We start from the raw sequence: 21,191 nt of genomic DNA on the forward strand, positions 1-21,191 counted from the left end.
CAACGTATTATCAAAAATAAATGGAAAGCGCTGACAGATATAATAGCCAAAATTTAACCATTTTATAACGAAAACTCAAATTTTGTTTCAATATCCGTGCAAGATAACCAAAAAATATAACCAAACGAGTACTACGCGAAAGTACTTCTCTCACCCCGAGTACTCGCTCGATCAGGGTTATTTTTTTAAAGCGCGGGCGAAGGCCGTCAACGCAGAAAGGAGTACTACGCGAATGTACTTCAGTCACCCCGGGTATTCGCTCGACCAGGGTTATTTTTTTAAAGCGCTGCCGAAGGCCGCCAACGCAGAAAGTAGTACTACGCGAAAGTACTTCAGTTACATAAATCACATATTACATATGTATATATATGTGTAGAAAGTATTTTTGTTTTATAGTTAATATAGAAAAAAGAATCACGCGAAAAAACAAACAAAGAAAAATTGTTAAAAATCCTACATATTTGCTGTTTAAGATGTGGCAAGGCTCATTTTCCTCATAATTGTAAACAATCTAACCTTTTCAACGATGAGTGTGCTAAGTGATTTTTAAACTAATTAATTTAGGTAAAATATAACAAAATAAAAGTGAAATGTGAACTTATTTTAATGTTTAGAGTGTATATTTAAATATACAGAGTGAAAAACGTGAACAAATTTAGTGAAACATACCATGTGTTATTAGTGCAAATTTTTGAACTTTTAATCGTGAATATTTCAAAAAATAAAATTTATTTTATATTATTTTTGGATATTTCTTCTCTGGAGAAGCTCCCCTATCCGCACATACCCCATTTATACGGAAATTCGGTTTTTTTACCCCTCCGCCAAAGTAATCGTAATCGTGCCCAAATTACGGTAGGAATATACATACATATGCATGTACATATTGCTCAATGTCTAACTAAAATTTTATATTATTTTATACTTATTTATGAAATAACGGAGATATGATTTTGAGTTTTAGAATGTGCGTCTACTGCAGCACTGAAAAGTACTGTGGAAAATAGCGCTTCGATAAGCCTGTTTATATCAACTGGGTAGACGACATGTATTCGGACAAACTATGAGTTCAGGTAATTGACATAAAAAATAAGTATTTGGAGATGATGTGTATATTTACATAAATATGCGTAAGTTAATATCAGTGGTATCACTTCTTATATATTTTTGCGGCTGTTGCCACTGACAATGAATGCATGTCTATAATATAAGCTATTTTAATGTTAGCTTGTATGTATACGTATAACATTCTCGTTGACTAGAATTCACATCAACATGGTAAATATACCAGAACAATTGCTAAGAAAAGGAAAACATAACAAATATATGTATGCCATCACACTCGTACCCAAATCTTTTGGATAATGAAAAAGTGTTCTTATGTGTGTGTATGCCTTTGTCGACAGTATGTCGTATGATAGCGGGCCGGTAACACGTTTTTAAGCAAAAGAAAGTATTGCATGTAAAAATTTCTATAACCTGGTTGTACCACAACGGTTGAATGTCTCACATTATGCTAGCCTAAAACGTTACTTAAGATATATTTGTAAGTTTACTGCAATTTTATAAAAAATATATTTCAGTAAAGTGTTTCAATGTTAATGTTTTTACAAATGTGTGAATATAGTTATGAATGTAGATATTTGTGCATACAGTTAATAAGTAAACATTTAAGCTTACATTATTACGTTGAATGAATTTTAAATAAAAATACATACTTACGTACATAAATTAAAAGTCACAGTGTAATATTAAATGTATATTGTTCTACAGAAAAGCGTAAAGATTGTTCAATAATGTTTTATTACTTGTTTTTTAGTTTTGTGCTTAATCAATAAATATCGTTCTCTTACAAAAATAAAACAACTAAATACCACAAAAACAAATAATTTTGGAATAGCGAAATAAAAATTATATAAAGAAGAAATTAACAAGTAATGTTTATAGTAATAAAATGGAAATTGTATAAAAAAATAATAAAAAATATGCATTAGTAGATTAGTAGTTTATTGATTAGTTGTGGATTATAATTTGATCAAAACTCTACTCGTAATTAGGAGTAAGTATTATTTGATTTTAAAAGTAATTTAAAATTAAACATCAGCGTAGAGAAGCGAAGAAACAGGTGCCATAAAATAATAAAAAGTCTAACAAAAAAGCAACATAGCAGATTGCTATCAACCATCTTGTATGTAGGCATGACAGTGCATTCATTAGATCTAATTTTCGCAGTATAAATGCAATGTGTGGTACAAAGAGTACCATACTCCGTTCTATAAGGAATTACGATTATTAGCATCATAAACAATTTACAATTTTCAATGTAACGATATCCTTAAAAATATATGGATAAGCACAATTACTTTCTGCAAAAAAAACTTAGAATTCATAAAATATTATCCACATAATGACGTGGCGAAAACTAATAATGAATGTGCAAAAACTATAATTTATTTTCCATAAGCTTTAAGAGAAATCATTATTTGTAATATATGGATATTGGGGAAATTTAAAACCGATTATTCTCATTTTTGGTACCAAGTCGTAAAAATGATAGATCATTTCAGTTAGTAGATATTGACTGATACTTGAAAAAGTTGAAATATTCATATTTATTACATCATTAAACTCCATATATTTGGAGTACGTCATTTGACTTTACTTAGTATTCTTTATATTATAGTATAATTAACACATTGCATATACTCAGCAAAATAAGATTGCGATTGATGCAATATATTTTTTTTGCCATGAAAAACAAGTTAACTTAATTTAAAATATTTTCTATATCACATATTGACCGATATTCACAATATAAAAGAGTAAGTGGGGTCGAAGTTCGGGCGTAATTGAACATTTTATACTCCCGCAACTTACATGGTTCAATGGCTTTGATTCAATATAACCGTTACATGGGGTGTAGGTGTGGTTATTGTCTTCACAAGAAGCGCTAAAATGGCTTCTCTGCAAGTCTGGTTGATTTAGCGACAACGGTTTGGAAGATGTACATATAAAAACACTGAAGGGGCAGCCCCGCCCAATTTTAAACAATTTTTCGTCCACAATTGTTCCTCGCTACTGTGATCCCCTGTACCAAATGATAGCTTTATATCATCATTCAGTGCTTAGTAATGCACTTTATAAGTTCCCGACTATAGGCGTTTTGTGGGCGAGGCAGTAGTTCTATTACGACCACTCGCCATACGAACCTTCTTCAGGTACCTAGAATATTCACTTAGCTTATCGCTTGCACGGGCATACGGATTTCAACTCGTTTACGATGAGCCCTTCTTTTTTGATAAACTATCTTTTTTACTGAATCTGCTTGATCAAAGCCTAATGAGTAATAAAATCTTAAAAGTATTTAAAAATAGACAAGGTGAAGGTCTATAACCGTGAGCCTGTTTAGTGCTGCGTTCTTCTTTAGAAAGCTGGTAGATCTTTCCCTTTAGAGGGCTTGATAAATGAATGTAGCTAGGCCTTAGCTATTTCAAAATATTATATCAAAATGAACCCCTTATAGCTGTTCATACACCATACCTTACATCCAAATCGGTTTAACTACTGTGAGCAAAAAATAGTAAGACTCTTTAATTTAAATTTCGCATGAAAACCCATTTGTCAAAATATTTTTTTTTCTAGGTTGGAATGTAAGGTAACATCTGTGCCAAATCTCACATCAAAATAATCATTAGTGTCTAGTATACGGTAGTGTTGCTGAAGTAAATAAAGTGCATTCGGCGATTTTTGCGGTGAGTGAAATTATTCAATAAAGAAGATATATTAAATTCTGTGTGCTCAATCAAATTTTTATTACTGAAACGTTTGGAATGTTGGAAAAGACTTTCGGTGATATTTGTTTGTCCCGAGCAAGTGTTTTTGATTAGTACAAGTGATTCAAAGAGGGTCGAGAACGTGTTGACGACGAACCACATCTAGGGCGGAAAGCAACATCAACCTATAATCAACACATCAATAAAATACTTACTGGCATTGTTGTAATATCGGATCATTTTTCATCGATTAGTTCTAAAATCACTCAATTTTTACGAAAGACAGCGTAGCTTTGGTGTCTGTGATGCAATGCTTTCCGACTACGAGGATGTCATGAAATTTATTATTACTTGTGACGAGTCCTGGATCTATGTTTACGATACTGAAACAGGCGATAAATCGACCGAATATCGTGGCCAGGGTGATCCGAAGCCGAAAAGACAACGTCAAAGCAGGTCAAAAATCAATCAATTCTCACGAACAATCTATGCAGTATGCGACGGTGCATTATCGTGGTGCAAAAACCAAGGCTTTTCGGTCCATAATTCTGGCTTTTTTTTTAACGAATAGCTTCGCACAAACGACGCATAACACTCAAATAGTATTCCTTGTTGACAGATTGGCCGGTCGGAAGGAATTCGGAGTGCACCACACCACAAAAATCGAAGAAAACTGAGAACATAACCTTAATTTTTGACCTGCTTTGATGTGTTTTTTCGGCTACGGCTCATGTCTGCCACGATATTCGAAAGGCCTTGTTGTCGAAAAGCATTTTTTCACATACGTTAACGCGACGCTGTTTTTCGGAAAGTTTGAGTGATTTTAGCTTTCGTGCTTTAATTTTTCTTAAACCCAAATTATCTGTAAAGATGGTTTTCACTGAGCGTTCTCGACCCTCTTTGAATAATTTGTATCAATCAAAAACACTTGTTCGCGACAAATAATTGTCACCGAAGACCTTTTCAAACATTCTCAACGTCTCGGTACAAGAAATTATTTTCCGTATACAAACATTACTGGCACTTCATTGTTGAATAATTTCATTCATATAATTTATGGACTTAAGGAAGGCAAGCGTATACTAAATACGAATAACTGTTTTTATGTGAGACTTGGCATAGATCTCCCTGATAGTCATCCAACTTAGGAAAAATAATTATAATATAATATACATATATAATGTGATATTATAAAAATATAATATTATACCTTGTTATTTTACCATATTAACCATATATTAAATAAAATACTATTCTAAAATTCTTAAATGTGTTAAGGGTGTAAAAACTTTATCGTATGTTTTTTTGGAGGTCGAATTTGATTCTATCCGATTTCCTAAACTTTTGGCTATTTGGGTAAACAATTTTAGTTATATATATATATAAACATGCTGTTAGAAATAAGATGAACTGGTAATAAGTCATAATCATCTGGTATACTATGTTTCAATTATATATGAATTTGTATCTTCCATTAGGCCTCTGCTGCGATATTATCACTTAGGCTTTCAAGGCGAAAATTGTTGCAATTCTCAAGTGGTGATAAATATGCAAATAAAGGAAATAACTTAGTAATCAATTTAAGAGAAACTTTTCAATAAACTCAAATGGAATATTAAAATTTTAGGATGTCACTCACAATCAACACATATGTATTTCAAATAAAAAATTGAACCCTTCGAAACCTTCAAACGCCTCATGCAATAATCTCCGCCTTCTGATTGAATTTCTGCTTGTGTAATTAATATTATGTCTATCGTCATTAATATGGTCGAATTTAAATGTGTCGGAAACAAAATATAGTAATGACACCAATGACTTAAAGAGTAGATCAAAAATATGCCCAAAATAATTGTTATCCATAATAAATCCTCACGTATAATTTTAATAATCCCGCAACATGTTGCTAAAGAGTTTAGCAGTTTTGTTCACCTAACAGTTCTTTGAATTCGGTAAATTTTTAATTTAGACTTCGCTTGCTTTTCGAATTGGTAAATTTTTTTCTGTAAGTTGGTAGTACTGTTAGTGACATCTATGCTAAATTTCACGCCAAAATATTCAAAGTGAATTCTTCGATTTTTACTATGTCTGAATTTATTGAACAAAGAAGTGTGATAATGCACCATCTCATACTGCATAGGTTATTCGTAATCCTTTCGCTACATTTTCAACTAATATCATGCCGCAACCTCCGCATTCGCCTGATTTACCTTCGTGTAGCTTCTAGCAATTCAGCAAATTCACATGACTAGTTCGAGGACTCGTTTTGACTCAATTGAGGATATAAAAGCTGAATCGAAGAAGGCTCTGATGGCCATCACGACGAGGATTTTTCCAAGTGCTATGAGGACTGAAAAATTCGTTGGCATAAGTGTATTGCAGCCGAAAGGGATTACTTTGAAGGAGTAAAATGGACAAAATTCACCTTTCAATTTGATCACTGTAGTACGAAGTTATATATAAACAAGAAAAAACGATAACTTCGGCTGCGCCGAAGCTAATACACCCTTAACAAGTGCATATCTTTTAGTAACTTAGTGTTCAATTTATTTGGAAGCTATATGCTATAGTAATCCGATCTGAAAAATTTTCTCGGAGATTATATTACTTAAGCAGTAATTCAAGTCAAATTTCGTGAAGATACCACTTCAAATGCGAAAGTTTTCCATACAAGAACTTGATTCCGATCATTCAGTTTGTATGGCAGCTATATTCTATAGTTAACCGATCTGAAAAATTTCTTCGTACAAAATATTATATTATCTTAGAAAATAACCTGTGCCAACTTTCGTGAAACTTTCAAATGTGAAAGTTTTCTATACAAGAACTTGATTGCGTTCGTTCAGTTTATATGGCTGCTATATGTTATAATGGTCCGACAAATGAGCAGCTTCTTGAAGAGAACGTTAGCAAAATTTCAAAACGATATCTTAAAAACTGAGGGACTAGTTCGTATATATACAGACAGACGGACGGACATGGCTAAATGAACTCAGCTCAACATACTGATATATATATATATATAAGTATATACTTTATAGGGTCTCCGACGCATCCTTCTGGGTGTTACAAACTTCGTGGCAAACTAAATATAACCTGTCTCGTTAAATACATATCGCTAAGATAGTATGTATGTATGTATATTTATTTCTTGGCACCCAAGTAAGGTGGGTATTTTAACTTCAGAACATTGGCACGCCTACATTATGGAAGTAAAACCTATCAAGTAACAATTGCGCGGATATTCAATTCCTAATCACTTAGCTGTACATAACTCACAGACGTTTTAAAGTAAATCAACCAAACTAGCTAAGAAGTACTGTACTTCTAAAACTTTCTCTTACATTGCGAAAATGGATACAGTTGAAATTATGGTGCATAACATTATATGTATATCTTTATTTCCACAACATTATGTTGATATCGGAATTTAAGATAATCTTTTTGGGCGAGATGCATATATGTTTTTACTAGCTCTGGCCCGCGGTGTTACCCGCGGTTTATTAGGGAAAATAAATTGTGTATTAACAGTGAAAATAATAAGTATTCTTACACACTATACTACTTTCAGAGATTGCCCTTTCATTTATTGTGCCACTTTTAAAGGAAATTGTAAGAGTTTAAACTGGAAAGGTAAATTTGGGGGTATTATAGCGATTCTGAGTATCAATACCAACTCTCATATATATAAGTAGTTGCATCTCAGTTGTCATTACCGTGTCTATTGAGACCTGGAACTTAGTTTAATAATGTCTTGTTTTTCTACAAATTAGTTCTTAGGCGCCATGATGGCTCTTTCTCATAACCACCCTTCGTTAAAAAATTCTTGTAAACTCGGAGATTCAGCATTCTGCCTTCGCCCCTCGAGAAACGTTTGTGCGAAAAGTCTAGGCTTCTGATCATTAACCGCTCTACTTTAGCCCATAACGGCGAAGCCTTGTTGTAGGCTTTTAGCTCATTTGCCGCAGTATCTCCCTCGATAATCAGCACTGTCTGTCAGCAAAACACCCACCAAGATTATATTGCCACGAATATCTTGCAAGTTGCAAGTTTCAGAGTTTCGCTAAAAAGTATTGCAAAGCAGTTGTCCAAGGACAAGCTGTCCGCGATGCTTCGTCTCCTTTCCTTGGACGTACTACGCCTATACAATGGATAACCATTTTTATTAATTTGCGTATCTTTTAAGAGCGCGCGTGGATATTTTTTGTGCACTTTCCGTCCTTCATGCAAGAGGCTGTACAGTCCGTGGTTCATGCTTTTAGCAACGGTGTCACTTTTTATTTTCGTTGGGTCGGGCAACTCTGAAACAACTTCGTCAATTTGGTTGGGACGCAATTTCTCTTTTAGCCACACTAATAAGCAGTCACCGTGTTTGCCAATGAATAGAGTGCATGAAACACTGTAGCGCATCGAAGATCTGATCTTTAATGAGGAGAGCAACCAGTTTTTGTACATTTATACGAAAGACTCGAGCGACGATGTCGTGTCGGTCCGTTGGTTTTTGACCGGCTATCAGTTCCTTATTTATTTTGTGCCTAGTTGGCATAGGTCCGGTAATTACGCACTGTTTACGAACGACGACGGTCACCATGTGACCCAAGCCATTCGGGTGGACATAGCCGACATTTGCAATAGCCTCTTGGATGTGTAAGTAGTTTTTGACACGCAGCTTGCTATGCTTTTGCTATACTTTTTCATTTGCGTTAGTTTGAGAGAGTTTAAAATGATATCTCTATTGTCGCTTCCAGTAAATCAATTGGTACTGTAGGGAATCATAATGTCTGCAATCCTGGCGAGAGAGGCATTGTATTTCAGCAATACGATATCTCTCGGTGTTGTTGAGTCAGCAATCGCAACCAGGGTAGCGTCCCGCTAGGTACGCGCAGTCTGACTGTATGATCACCTTCCAATTATCATCTGGCATATTACCTAGGGCGGATTTGCTGTATTTTAAAAACTTTTGCTCGCTGCAGGCCTTGAATGATTTGATTCCGTCTGTAAGTCTCCGCGTCACCGTCTCCTATAAATACATAAAAATTGGGTTTGTTCATTAAATGAGTGATCCTATTTTGTGATGCACTTTGCCTTTCACTGTGAACTTAGGGGAAATCCAGGCATAGCGAGAAGATTGCCGGTCCCGAATTAGTGAAAGCATGCGTTGCACCTTACACGCAGTGGCATGGCTAGGTAACCAAGGGCCCTGAGACAAATTAAAAGCTCAACCCAAAAAATGAAAAGATACAAATACTTTAAAATTGCGAAGCTACTTAAGTTCTTTTTTGTGCACTGCGGGGCAGCTAATAAAAATATTGAGCAGTAACAACATAAATTTCAATTAATACTTGGTGTAGGTTTGGCTAATAAAACGAACGGGTAAAGGTCGGGCCTATCAGCTGACTAAATAAAAATTATATTTAAAATTTTTGATCAAGTCGAAATTTAGCATTTTTGTTTTAATACTATCTGCTTCACTACGCTCATTTTTATTAAGACTCTTTGATAATATCAAACTAACGAAGTTTTATTGCAGATATCGTATCGACCTTACTGGACCATCTAGTCAGATTTTAAAAACATAAGAAAACATAATTTGAAAAAAGTCCTGGTATTAAACAGTTAATTATTATAAACTTAGAAATAATTATTTTTACCTTTGGGCGTATCACAAAACTTGCCGCAAAATATGACCATATCGGGCGACAAGCTCTAAAAGGACAGAAAATTTTCCGAGGTATCCTTCCTGACTTAGGTCTTTTTGATGTCCTCTCAAAGCCAAATAACTCTTTGCTAGGGTAAGTTTGATATCGAATCATCATCCACTTTCACATGGTCGGCTGCGGAGGTATCATCAACTGCGATAATTGCCGAATCTTCTTCAATAGGCTTCTCACTATCACTATCAATAGAAATATTTTGGCTAGATGTACTTGCAGACGACTGATTGAAAAACTTTTCAATTTTCCTCAATTTTTGTTTGACATATTCTCTTTCTTGGCGTTGTTTGCGTTTAAATGCACTACTAGGGTTCTTCTTTTTATCCATAATTTTAGTTTTCTAGTTTATTTAAACAATGCAATGTTAGATTGTGCTCGAGTATGTAGGTACTCACTGTTCACTGGCGACGTTAAAAGTAAAATGAAAGGAAAGAGAAACACAATGATACGCCGCAAGTGTCGTTGGAGAATCCCCGGAAAAAAATTATCACCGTTAGTGTTAAATAAAAACGTACGTTTCACTGTCCGTCAAATTGACAACACTGCCAATCTACAGAAAGAATTTAGAGGAATTCCCTAGGCATAACTTTTGACTGATTTTTCATGATTAAATTTGGGGTTGCAACCTGTCATATTTATTATGAAAATGGGAGTAATTTCCAATAGTTCAGTTCGATGAGATTTCTGTTAAGGATTCGAGGGCACTGCCCCGTCTAGCCCCTAGGTAGCTACGCCACTGCTTACAGGATTTAGGAACTGCCGATATCCAACAGGTTCACCTGTAAATAATCTTTTTAATGGTTCCATAATGGCTACTTTGCCTCCAGATCAACACATTTCCGCTCATTCTACTTTAATACCGCAGAATGGAGACACACATTTTCCAAATATCCCCAAGAATTTGTGTTAAATACTTGCCGGAGATTTGTAAGTCGCTGAGTGGCTACGGTTCGTCGAGTGTTTGTCGCATCTACTGTCTCAGAAGCACGCTTGTTAGGCATTAGCTGAGCATGCTCTCGGCGTCGAGAAATTTGTTTCATCAGGTGTTTGATAGGCCGATAACTGACCATACTTCGCGCATTTTCTTGCCTCTGCAGGTGTCTCTGTTGTACGCTAAGAAGTTAAGCAGATAGCATTTTCCTATCGGCGATCACCAGCTTGTGCAAAAGCTTCTTTAGCTCTGACTTCTGCATGACATGCATAATAAATTTTAGTCTATGAAATAGCTATTGAACTTGTTGGTTATATATTACAACTACTAATAATTCTATATAATTCTAGTTGAATGATAGAAGGAATGAGATTCCTCTGCTTCTACCGGTGGTTGCTGCGTCGAATACTTTCAGAGCTGGAGTATTTTTGTTCATAAGGACGATATGACCTAGCCAGCGTAGCCGTTGCTTTTTAATTCTTTGAACTATGTCAATGTCGCCGTGTATCTCATCGTTCCATCGAATGCCATATTCGCCGTTGCCAACGAGCAAAGGACCATAAATCTTTCGGAGAACCTTTCCCTCGAAAACTCGTAATGTCGACTAATCAGATATTGTCATCGTCCATGCCTTTCAAATTCAGGCATCGCGGCATAAAGACAGCTCCTTTTCGTGCTGTCAATAGCAGCTTTGTAATCGGCGAAGAGGTGGTGCGTGTTGACTCTAAGCCTAAAGCCATACTGATAACATCCAATCAGTTTGTTGACAGTGGGCTTTAATTTTTCACACAATATGCTCGATAGAACCTTATATGTGATGTTGAGAAGGCTTATCCCACGGTAATTGGCGCAGATTGTGGGGTCTCCCTATATGTGGATTGTGCAGGGCACACCAATCGTTGGACACATGCGCAAGATTGTTGTTATCTACCATCTGTATTTTGCTAACAATACGCAGACATATTTGGTTACATATTTTTTTATAATTAATTCATGGTTTAGCATTTAACAAATTTTTGCTCGCTTCATATTCATAGTACCGTTATTTCTAAATAATGGCGCATTCGCCATCTACCAACCAATAGTCATATAAGATGCAAGCAAATAAAATCGAAACTTGGTCTAATGGTGATTTAACAACCTGTACATCAAATAATAAGGATAAACAACGTCCTTAAAATGGAAATTGCATTTTATGAAAAATATAAATTTTGGGACAAAGAAGTTCAGTGATGAAAAGAATTAATTGAATTAATTTTTATTAACCAAATGAAGAGATGACCATGGGCCATAAATGTGTTATTGGTGGTAGATCACTAATGGTGTGGCAGCAATTTTATCAAACGGCAGAAGTTATAGGAGTTCTTTAACTCTCGCCTCTAACTCACCTTAAGTCCATACTTAAATCAGATTGAGGATCTGTGGGGAATTCTTTCAGGACAAATTTTTGCATCTTTCAAGTAATATGACAGCAACAATTTTGGCCAAATGGAATAAAATACATATGTGCGTGCTAAAAAAAACTGGTGGAGTCAGTGACTCATGGTGACCAATTAGTAAAATACATAAGGGTATCACAATCCCTTATTAAAACACTTTAAACTATTCGGGTTATAAAAAAAGATATATACTTGTATTTTTGCAAATATAAATATTTTAATTAGGAAAAATATTAGAATATAATTTTGTTGCTAAGTTTTAGTTCTTTTAATTATTACAGCCAAGAAAAAAATTATTAATTAATTGATAACAATTAAGAACTAATACATACTGCTTGATTATGACCAGATTATTTCTTAACATAATTCTATTAAAATAAAATATACTACCTATTTTTACTTTAGACTACTTACTATTTACAGATTTTTTAAAATCAAATCTTTTAAGGTGTTTCTTTTTACCTGAGGAACTCCCCAAAAACAAACAAGCAAAGAGTGTACTGTATGTTTAAATGTCGATAAGTCGGGTGATTTTTTAAGAGCTTGATAACTTTTTTTAAAAAAAAAACGCATAAAATTTGCAAAATCTCATCGGTTCTTTATTTGAAACGTTAGATTGGTTCATGACATTTACTTTTTGAAGATAATTTCATTTAAATATTGACTCATGTGGTTTCAACAAGATGGCGCTACATGCCACACAGCTCGCGATTCTATGGCCATTTTGAGGGAAAACTTCGAAGAACAATTCATCTCAAGAAATGGACCCGTAAGTTGGCCACCAAGATCATGCGATTTAACGCCTTTAGACTATTTTTTGTGGGGCTACGTCAAGTCTAAAGTCTACAGAAATAAGCCAGCAACTATTCCAGCTTTGGAAGACAACATTTCCGAAGAAATTCGGGCTATTCCGGCCGAAATGCTCGAAAAAGTTGCCCAAAATTGGACTTTCCGAATGGACCACCTAAGACGCAGCCGCGGTCAACATTTAAATGAAATTATCTTCAAAAAGTAAATGTCATGAACCAATCTAACGTTTCAAATAAAGAACCGATGAGATTTTGCAAATTTTATGCGTTTTTTTTAAAAAAAAAGTTATCAAGCTCTTAAAAAATCACCCGATACATTCTCTTCATATGCATGAATTTGATACAATACAAAACAGATACACATTGAACGATGTATTACTAATTTAAACCTTACTTCCTATTAATTGAAAATCAAATAAATTACTCTCTACGTTCTTTTCTTATGCGAAAATAGTTGGTAATAAAGCAGTGATGGACCTAAATTCTTTTGGATTAAATTTAAGACAAGCAAAATTCTTTACTGGTAGAGTTAAACATTTCAAACTCTCATTCTGTTATAATAAATAGTAAAAAGTTTGAATGTAAGAGTTTGAGTTAATAACGAAACAACACTACGATTTGAATCTACATACATTTAGGCTGTTCACGATAAAGTGGTTATCGGGTTATGTGATTAAGTAAACAACAACAAAATGCGGTATGACAAAATAACCAACTTTGACCAACCTAGGCCCTTGTTTACAGATTATGTGGTTGTTTGCTTATTTCCAGTGTTAGAAAGTCGGTGGAATTTTACTAAATGGCAGCACAAAAAATAAATAAAACTAAGCGAATGGCATTTCATTTAGATTTTCTTATTGGAAAATCTGCTATTAACAGCTGTTTTTTGTTTACAATCAGCAAATTAAAAGCACAATGAAAAGCATCAAAAATCATCAATAACTATCAAAAATTATTATTTATGCAAAGAATTTTTTGAACCCTTAAAATTCGGTTTATTTAATAAGCACACACCTTCCAATAAAGTCCATTTCCTGAATAGCAGAAGTTATTTTAAATTCCATTATTTTGCTTTTTAAACTTTGTTTAGGCATTTTATAAGTAGGAATTTCATTGAACTACAATTGTAAACAATGAACAGCTGTTTGTGTAAAAATAAGCAAATAACCATACATAGGATGTTCACGGAGCATACAGGTTATTTTTAATCTAATAATCACATAACCCGATAACCACCTTACCGTGAACAGCCTAATTGTACTATACGTGAGCCTATGTCATGTATTAATGTGGTACTAAAAAGCTATCATGTTTTAACTCATACATATAGTACATGACTGTTATAGAACAAAGTTTTTCGGACATTTGGGATTATTTCACATGACATTCATTATTTTAGCAAGGGCTAAGATCTGCTGTGACCGAATATTTGATACTCACGCAACTTGGAGATCAATATCCATTATAAGTATAAAGCCAACCGATTTACCACCAATTTAAATTAGGTATATGGGAAAAAGATATTAATATTATGTATGGGCTAAGAGAAGTAGCGATTCAATCCATTTGTGACAAAGACAAACTATTATGTGGAAACGATTCTCTTCGAATTTCAATTATATACCTTACACACTGACAGATTTCGGTACAGTGTTAGTTATATGCACTGGGATCAACACCTGGTTTTCAAGCTGTAGCATAGGAATGTCAGCAAACTGTTTTATAATAGTCATGGACTATATGTATGAGTTCAATTAGTAATACATCTTTTTATGTATAACTTTTTTGTATTGTATCAAAATGATGCATAAGAAAAGAAAGTAGAGAACAATTTTTTTTATTTTAAATTAATAGCAACTAATGTTTAAATTAGTAATACATCTTTTTTTAAGTATAACTTTTTTGTAATGTATCACAAATGCATATACTAGCAAAATTAATTACTTAAAAATTTATATAATATATAAAGAACCTATGGCAAATCTTAATTCATAAATGAGCAAAAATAAATAAATGAACTAAAACTATTGCTTAAATTGTGAAAAATGATGCTTTCTTTATTGCATTAAAATACTTTCTAATAGATACATATTTAATAGATATTTAGATAAGCATTTCTCTGAATTTCAATAATCACACAACTATTATAAAAGTGAATATGTGTGCATGTTTGTTACTTTTTCACCACTAAACGGCTGGAGCGTGGAGTTTCGTATAGACGTAGGTATTATCCTGGATTACCAAACAGGTTACGTTTTACTCCGCGAAAACATCTTATTCTCATATTTAGATTTTAACATACCATAAACCTACGCGCGTTCAGTCGCCTGTCGTAAAATCGGGACGCTCGAAGTCATGAGGGGGTGCACATAAGAACAACGAACCCGAACACCCAGACACGTATTCTATGAAGCTCTCTCTCGAGTGTAAAATTGTATGTATTTGACGCATTTGTTTATTGGTTTGTCGAATTTTTGAGTGGGGTTGTCATGTGATTTCATCTATTTTACACTGTGAAAATTTTGGTTATACTACTAGCTTCAATGGTTTGGGAGGTACATTTATACATCAAATATCTTTGAGCCACGCCTATTTTCAAAGAGTCAAATAACAGTTTTATATAATATTTTATTTGTTCGTGGCAATTTATTTTTTTGTTTATTGAAATAAAACATATCTTAATATTTATCTAAGGTTACAGCTTGCACGGACATACGGACATTTACCCGGATTCCAACTCTTTTCGTGATCCTGATCACTTATATATCTATATATAACCCTATTTTTATATCAATTAGTTTTAGACGATAAATGTTGCAAGATTATAAAAAATAGACAGTTTTCTAGCGCATAAAGCGGTTTGGCGTCAAGTAAGGATGTATGTTACTCAAGCCTTTCGCCTTTCTGGCTATTTTAAACGACATACAAAATAAAATGTCGTCGGAATTCGATAACAATGTTAAAATTTATATTCAATTGAATTTTATTTTTCAAAATCTACCATAGAGATAAAATATTATTTTTCTAATCACGAATTGATTTTTTACCATATTCAATTTGTAAGATATTCTACCCACTCGAAGTGTTACCTATTCAAACGACTATAATTTTTTAGTTTGATAATATTTTTATTGATTTCAATGACAAAAATGTATGAAAATAATCAAAAATTTAGAATCCATTCACTTTAGCTCGATATGGCCACCTTTTGTCTTGACTATGGCCCTCAAACGGTCAAAAAACGAGTTGCATGCTGCACGAATGTGAGCTTGTGGTATTTTGGCCCATTCACGTACAATCGCTTTCTTGAGCGCATCCATACTGGTGTATTTTTTAGTCCGCACCTTGCTCTCTAAAATGGACCAGATGGAAAAGTCCATAGGATTTGCGTCTGGTGAATTCGAAAGCCATTGTGTCGACGAAATGAAGCGTGGAACATGATTTTTTAACCACTCTTGGTTAATTCTCGCTTTATGTGACGGCGCCGAGTCTTGTTGGAACGTCCATTCTTTCCGGCCGAAGTGTTTACGTGCCCACGGCTCTAAAGCACCTTCCAAAATATTTTCACGATAATAAGTCGCATTTACTTTGACGCCGGGCTCGATGAAAACGACTGGAGAGCGCCCATCAGCGGTCACGGCAGCCCATACCATCACTTGCGATGGGAAATTACTTCGGGTGGCCATTCGTAGGCTTAAATTCTCGTACGTGCGTTCGGTCAAGTAAACACGGTCATTTTGAGAGTTTATGAATTGCTCAATAGGGAAATTCTTCTCATCAGAAAACACAATGTTCGGAAATTCGCCACGTTCGTGCAAGTGTAACAACTCCTTCGCTCTTTCGAGTCTAACTTTTTTTTGCTGCGGTGTAAGATTGTGTCCTTTTTGGAACTTGTAAGGCTTGACCTTTAGCTCATTTTTCAACAGTCGTTGCATTGAACTTTGCGAAATCTTCAGCTCTTTAGCCATTTGATTGCCACTTCGACGTGGATTTCGTTCAAGTCGAGCCTTCACTTTTCGAATCATCTCAGGTGATGTTGCTGTTTTCTTATGACCACCTCCATGGCGTTTTGCGATGCTGCCAGTATCATTGTAACGATTTATAGTGCGATACACAAACATTTTGTTCACTTCGAGATGTTTTAGCTGACGAACAATTGCTGCTTGTGATTTTCCAGCCAAATATAAAGCAATCACACTATTACGTTTAAATTCCATCACGTATAACTTTTTTTTTCACACGACACAGACTAAAATGTTTTTGTACGCTTGTAAACAATGGAATGATTTGTTATTGGTGTAAATTTAAGCGCGCTGTCATTAATAGTGTGGTAGTTATAGCAGTTTGAATTTGGTAACACTTCGAGTGGGTAACCCTGTATATATAATACCTAAAATACATCCTTGAACATAATTTTATACCAGTATTGAATGAAATCGTTCTACAGTATTCACGAAATTTCCACATATGTATATCATTCATACATTTTCTACATAGTCCGAGTACTCTAATACTAACTATACTGAATTCTTTTATTTATGTTATGCAGCGACTGCTGATAATTTTTATATGTAGCTCGATAGTAAAGATGATAGTGCTGCAATTAATATTTACAAATACAGTGATATCAGAGGACAAATGTGAGCCGATTTTAAATATTTTTGGTACCAATCCATACCATTTTAAATAAGAGATATACTTGATTAAATCAGAACATTCTACTTATGACCAATTTATAATCTTTAAGGATAATCAGAATAAATAACATTGAAAAGGTATGTCGAGTCTAAGTGAACACACTGACTGATTTTATCCAGTTTTAATATACTCAGCCTAATCGTAAACTTCGCGTGAATAAACCATTCTCATGTATTTATACCCTGTACAGGGTATATTTAGTTTGCCACGAAGTTTGTAACACCCAGAAGGAAGCGTCGAAGACTCTATAAAGTATATATAAATGATCAGTATGTTGAGCTGAGTTCATTTAGCCATGTCCTTCTGTCTGTCTGTCCGTCCGTCTGTCTGTATATATACGAACTAGTCCCTCAGTATTTAAGATATCGTTTTGAATATTCAAACGCCACGTATCCAAACGCCATTTTCTCTTCAATAAGCTGCTAATTTCTCGGAACTGCCGATATCGTACCACTATTACATATAGCTGCCATACAAACAGAACGATCGGAATCAAGTTCTTGTATGGAAAACTTTCACATTTGACAATGTATCCTCACAAAAGTTGGATCGGAACAAAGTTCTTGTATGGAAAACTTTTGCATTTGACAATATATGTTCACGAAATTTTGTATAGATTATTTTCTAAGGCAACAATGTAATCTCCGGAGAAATTGTTCAGATCGGTTAACTATAGAATATAGCTGCCATACAAACTGAATGATCGGAATCAAATGCTTGCATGGGAAACTTCCTCATTTGGCAACATATCTTCACGAAATTTGGTATGAGGTACTGTTCCTAGAAATAATGTAATATCGGAAGAAATTGTTCAGATCGGCTTACCATAGCATATAGCTGCCATACGAACCGAACGATCGGAATCAAGGGCTTGTATGGTATCTTCAAGAAATTTTACATGGATTACTGTTTAAGGTAACAATATAATCTCCGAAAAAATTGTTCAGATCGGATTACTATAGCATATAGCTTCCATATAAACTGAACACATAGTTACTGAAGGACATGCAATTGTGAAGGGTATATTAGCTTCGGTGCAGCCGAAATTAACTTTTTTTCTTGTTTTTTTTCACACTTATGAAAAACTCGTATCATGAATGTGATGTGAAATGTTCGATTTTCGATTATGCTATTGTGAACTTCGGCAATCTGTCACATATGGTTTTGCTTTGATTTAGTGGCATTGAAAAAAATTATGCTATTGTTTTAGTTTAATAGCGTAGTTTTATTTTTAGTTATATATCGTACATATTTTTTTTGTTCGAATCGGTATAAGCTGCAAAAATTGTGCAGATAACAATATCCGGATTTATTGGTATATTTGAAATGAACGGCCCCATATTCGATGGCAACTTCAAAAACGATGGTAATCTTTTTTCATTCTGAAGTCAATTTCGATAGAGGCCTTTACTATTCAGAGAATCATGTAACATCATTTCAAATATATGACCTCTTTTCTATGTTTTCTTTTTTGTTTTGGTTGTTCCCAAATAAAAAATTTCATGAATTCGGGTGATTTCTAATGCCATCGACTCCCCCAATTTACCGGTTTGTACCTTTTAAAATACCTTATAGGTTTTCGATTATGGTGCCATGGTACATGAAGATACTTCTACTCTTATCTTATCGCTTCCACGGATGGACAAACAGTCAACCGGTATTGAACTCATCTCAAACATTTTTGGAAATATTGATATTGCCCTACTTCTATTCCACTACGTTTTTTATTCCAGTATTTGGGTTATAATCTGCTTATTTAATTCTTTCAGTTCATTTACAAAAGTAAAAAAAAATGTCAGTATACAGCCGTTTTGTTATTGTGAGAATAAATATAATTGATCAAAAATTTAAATATTGCACTATATAATAAATGTGTACAAACGAATGGATAAAGCGTTGGTGTATAAAAAGTAAGCAATGGAAGGATAAAACAAATTTTAAATCGAAAAAAATACGAAATTTAAATAGTTAAAATGTTCAACTTTAAACGGAAATATCTCGAAAACTATAAGTTTCCTGCGGCTATATCTACCGGTCGAAAACATGAAATTGTTTTGAATTACAAATCATATTACTTTTTACTTCTTTTATATATGTATATACTACGAGTTACTACTTGCTAATTATTACTTTTTTATGCCCTAATGTTGTCGATGCAATGGTGAATATTTTGAATAGTTGGCAACTAACCCAGGTTTAAAATTAGAAGTTTTTCTTTATTTTACTTTATATAAATCTTTCCAACTTTACATATTTTATTTTTTATTTTCTTTAAAGCATTATTAATTTTTTTAATAATAGTTTGTGAGAAAATTGAGAAAGCATGATATAGTTTAATTGTGAGGAGGAAGACGAACCAATTCGCGATGCTAAACTTTTAAAAATAGTTCCTATTTGCCATTATTGATACTGTATTGTTGAAAGTATGTTCAGTTAAAACAAGTTATTAAAACTTTTGGATTTTTATACCCTGAACAAGGTATATTAAGTTTGCCAGGAAGTTTGTAACACCCAGAAGGAAGCGTCGGAGACCCTATAAAGTATATATATAAATTATCAGTATGTTGAGCTGAGCTCATTTAGCCATATCCGTCTGTCTGACCGTCCGTCTGTCTGTATATATACGAACTAGTCGCTCAGTTTTTAAGATATCGTTTTGAAATTTTGCAAATGTCATTTTCTCTGCAAGAAGCTGCTCATTTGTCGGAACTGCCGATATCGGACCACTATAACATTTAGCTGCCATACAAACAGAACGATCGGAATCAAGTTCTTGTATGGAAAACTTTCACATTTGACAATGTATCTTCACAAAAGCTGGCACAGGTTATTTTCTAAGATAATAATGTAATATACGAAGAACTGAACGATCGGAATAAAGTTCTTGTATGGAAAACTTTTGCATTTGACAATGTATCTTCACAAAAGTTGGCAGAGGTTATTTTCTAAGATAATAATGTAATATACGAAGAAATTGTTCAGATCGGTTAACTATAGAATATAGCTGTCATATAAACTGAATGATCGGAATCAAATGCCTGCATGGGAAGCGTCCTCATTTGACGATATATAAATATTTTTTTTTTTTCAATATTATTTTATTTATTGGATCTGTTTTTTTAAGCCTAACACTAAGTTATAAAATCTTAAATCTATTTAAAAACTAACGTTGATCTTTAATACGCAGGCATATCTTCTTCTTTTAAGGCGTGTTTGATCGCAAGAATGGACCAAAGCATTAGCCAAAGGGTTTGGGGGATCTCGGAGTTTAGATACATATTTAATTCTGCTATCTTCTACTTCTTTCTTCACCATAGGAATACCAATGTCTTAATGTATATTTTCGTTACGCATGTACCATGGTGAACACGTAATTGTTCTACGCATTTTCTACTGGATCCTTTGTATTATATCAATTTAGTTGCACAGGTCGTACCCCACAGTTGAATGCCATATATCCAAATGTTTTTATGACCACATTATATAAAAGCACTTTGTTGTCTAGGCTAAGCTTAGAGTTTTTATTTAATGGCCAATTTAAATTTGCAGCTCTAATCTTCATACATGTTATTTTACTACAGATGTGTTTTCTGCACGTGAGCATTCTATCTTGGTGAATACCAAGATATGTTACTTCGTTTACTTGGAGTACTAAAATATTGTTTATTTTTACTGCCGGGCACATTTTTGGTCTAAGCGAAAATGTAACATGCTTACATTCTTCGACAGAACTTAAATGCTCCGCTATTATTCTTGATGCTAAAATGTGGCAGTTGTTAATACAATGTTAGCTACTGGAAGATCTGCTGTATATATGATGTATGGAG

At 33.9% G+C, this 21,191-nt stretch overlaps 1 protein-coding gene across 6 annotated transcripts in view; it reads left to right on the plus strand.

Annotated features, from left to right (window-relative positions):
- The first annotated feature begins 501 nt into the window (after nucleotides 1-501).
- LOC126765217 (protein abrupt-like) overlaps nucleotides 502-21,191 on the plus strand; it is a 299,753-nt gene continuing 279,063 nt past the window's right edge. Inside the window, exons 1-2 of one of the 6 annotated variants that reach the window (XM_050482846.1) lie at nucleotides 502-855; nucleotides 946-1,073. The gene's annotated coding sequence lies outside the window, so the exon portion shown is untranslated. Of the gene's footprint in view, nucleotides 856-886; nucleotides 1,074-1,308; nucleotides 1,547-21,191 lie in introns of those variants that run through there. The other 5 variants (XM_050482845.1, XM_050482847.1, XM_050482849.1 and 2 more) reach the window with 5 other exon arrangements.

The sequence above is a fragment of the Bactrocera neohumeralis genome, unplaced genomic scaffold (assembly GCF_024586455.1).
Source record: "Bactrocera neohumeralis isolate Rockhampton unplaced genomic scaffold, APGP_CSIRO_Bneo_wtdbg2-racon-allhic-juicebox.fasta_v2 cluster10, whole genome shotgun sequence".
Classification (NCBI taxonomy): domain Eukaryota; kingdom Metazoa; phylum Arthropoda; class Insecta; order Diptera; family Tephritidae; genus Bactrocera; species Bactrocera neohumeralis.